The 2,500-nt window shown below is 45.2% G+C and overlaps 1 protein-coding gene across 1 annotated transcript in view; it reads left to right on the plus strand.

Annotated features, from left to right (window-relative positions):
- The window catches only part of LOC113812402 (uncharacterized), a 14,785-nt gene that overhangs the window by 2,388 nt on the left and 9,897 nt on the right, over window positions 1-2,500 (plus strand). The window lies entirely within an intron of this gene.

Below are 2,500 nucleotides of genomic sequence, written 5' to 3' on the forward strand. Positions count from 1 at the left end.
ATCCTCCTGCCCCTTTTCCTCTCCTCTTCTCCTCCTCCCCTCCCACTCCTCCTCTCCTCACCTCCCACTCCTCCTCTCCTCCCCTCCCACTCCTCCTCCTCCCCTCTCATTCCTCCTCTCCTCCTCCCCCCCCCCTTCCCTCCTGCTCCTCGCTCCTCCTCCTCTCCTCCTGCCCCTCCTCCTCTCCTCCTCTCCTCCTCCTCCTCCCCCTCTCCTCCTCCCCTCTTCCTCTCCTCCTCTCCTCCCCTCCAACTCCTCCTCTCCTCCTTCCCTGCTGCTCCTCCTCCTATCCTCCTGCCCCTTCTCCTCCCCTCCCACTCCTCCTCCCCCCTTCCCAGCTTCTCGCATAACCTAGGGGGGTGTGCATCCCCTCTCCCACCTCCTCCTCCCTCCCCCAGCTGCCCAAGTCCATGATTGGGCATGGTACTTTTACTTTCCGTTTCTTTCTACTTTCATACTCTGGGGTTCTTGTGAAGTGTTTTGTTTGTTTGTTTGTTTTTGTATTTATTTTTTGTCTGTATTGATAGATTCGACTATGTTTTTCTCGTTTTTTTTCTTCTTCTTTCTCTCTCTTTCTCTGAGTTTTTTTTTATCGTGTTCGATTTGAATAACTTCTGTACCTCCCTCTTGTTTACAAAGGATCGCAGGGAAGGCCTATACAGCGGCCGTGGTCAAATTCCGTAAAATCAAACAAGGGTTGCGTAGGCCTACTGCATCCGGTGCGTGACCCGACCTTTGTCAGGAGAACCGAATCGGGGCGGTTCCCAGTAGAAAGTAGAGGGCGTCTGCAAAATGATACTGAAAAGGAAATTACTTTTTTTATCTGTACTCTAGTTTTTACTCCTTATGTGACGATAACCCCGCCAGATATAACAGTCGAAGAAAGTAGAAAGTAGTTCCCTCCAGCCATCTCTTTATATATACGCTTGCATCGCGAGGGTTATAAAATTACAACACGCGACACTGTCCGATGTAACGCCCCCCCCCCCCTCAATCCCTTCCATATCCAGCATCCCCGGACACAGAGCTCGATTACACCACCGATACTTTCTCTTGCCTAATTCAGGGTGCAGTTATCGAGGTTCCCACAAGGGCGATAATTCGTCCGATTGTCCTGGGCCCCACGTCCTTCTCGCTGGTCACCCCCCCCCCCCTCCTTTCCTCGACCACGCGAGGCCTGACTAATAACAGTACCTTCTCCTTCGCGTTTGGTTGTTGTTTACATACCGTGAAGGGAAGACCTTGAAGAGCGAGTCTTTCTTGACTTAAAAGACGTAAGTGTTATGTGTGGGTTACATTTTAGAAGGAATTACGCTTGGTAACTTTATGTCAGACTCGAATAAAAGATATGATCGTTCTATATTCTCGTTTTAGAAAACCGGCACTTTATCTCCGGGTTGTAATTTCCAGGGAAGGAAACATTGCGAAAGATAACTAACGATGACGGGTTTCGGTCCGGGACTTTTTCGGAGATAACGGAAGTCCACATTTGCGCAAGGAATTAACGTCTCTCGCCAGTGACCCGAAATACCTATGACATTTTAATCTAATTTTGATCTGAACTTATATAACACTCCGCGTCGATGTCACATTCCCCCTTGGCACCAGCCGCCCAAACATCACTCAAGAGAAAGTCTTCAAAGAGGAAAAAAAGACTCCCATGACTGATAAGCAGCCTCGGAGATGTAAATGTTATGCAGAAGCGGTTTTTCTCCTTTCCCCACATGGCGACGCCGCCTCCCGCGCGAGTGAAAGCAAAAGTTGGCCCTCTGCCCGGCGGTGACGTCATGGCCGTGGGGGTCTTTGTTTACCAGACCTTTCTTCCTTACCTCTCTTTCTGATACGGATCTGCAGTTGTCTTATAACGTAATTTTATGTTCTTTGTGTACTGTTAGTACTATAGTCGTGAGTTAAATAACTCGTCGGATTAGCCGTATCAGTTACACACACACACACACACACACACACACACACACACACACACACACACACACACACACACACACACACACACACACACACACATACACACATACAAACATATATATATATATATATATATATATATATATATATATATATATATATATATATATATATATATATATATACGCATATGTGTGTGTTTGTTTGTAAGGAGAGTCTTTTTACAATATGATTAGATTCTATCTTCTGGCATAATATTCTTATCTGATTAGATAGGCCTATCTCTGAAAAATGAGCTCTTTTAAAGATTCAGATTTTACCCTCTGACAACGTAGTCATATCTGATTTAATGAAGCTGATTTGTGTTTGCATAATCAACTTTTTATGAGAGAATCAGCTTCTATCTCCTGTCAAAGTGATTGTATCTGATTTGAATAAGCCAACTTCTGCTTGCAAAATAAGCTGTGGGCAGGAAACTGCATTTTTATTTTTATATAAAAAAGTTACGCTGGATCACTACTTGCGCATTTGTTGAATTCGCCCAAAAAATGTTTAGATATATTTTCCTGGCAAT

Source organism: Penaeus vannamei, chromosome 16 (genome assembly GCF_042767895.1).
Source record: "Penaeus vannamei isolate JL-2024 chromosome 16, ASM4276789v1, whole genome shotgun sequence".
In the NCBI taxonomy this organism is placed as follows: Eukaryota; Metazoa; Arthropoda; class Malacostraca; order Decapoda; family Penaeidae; genus Penaeus; species Penaeus vannamei.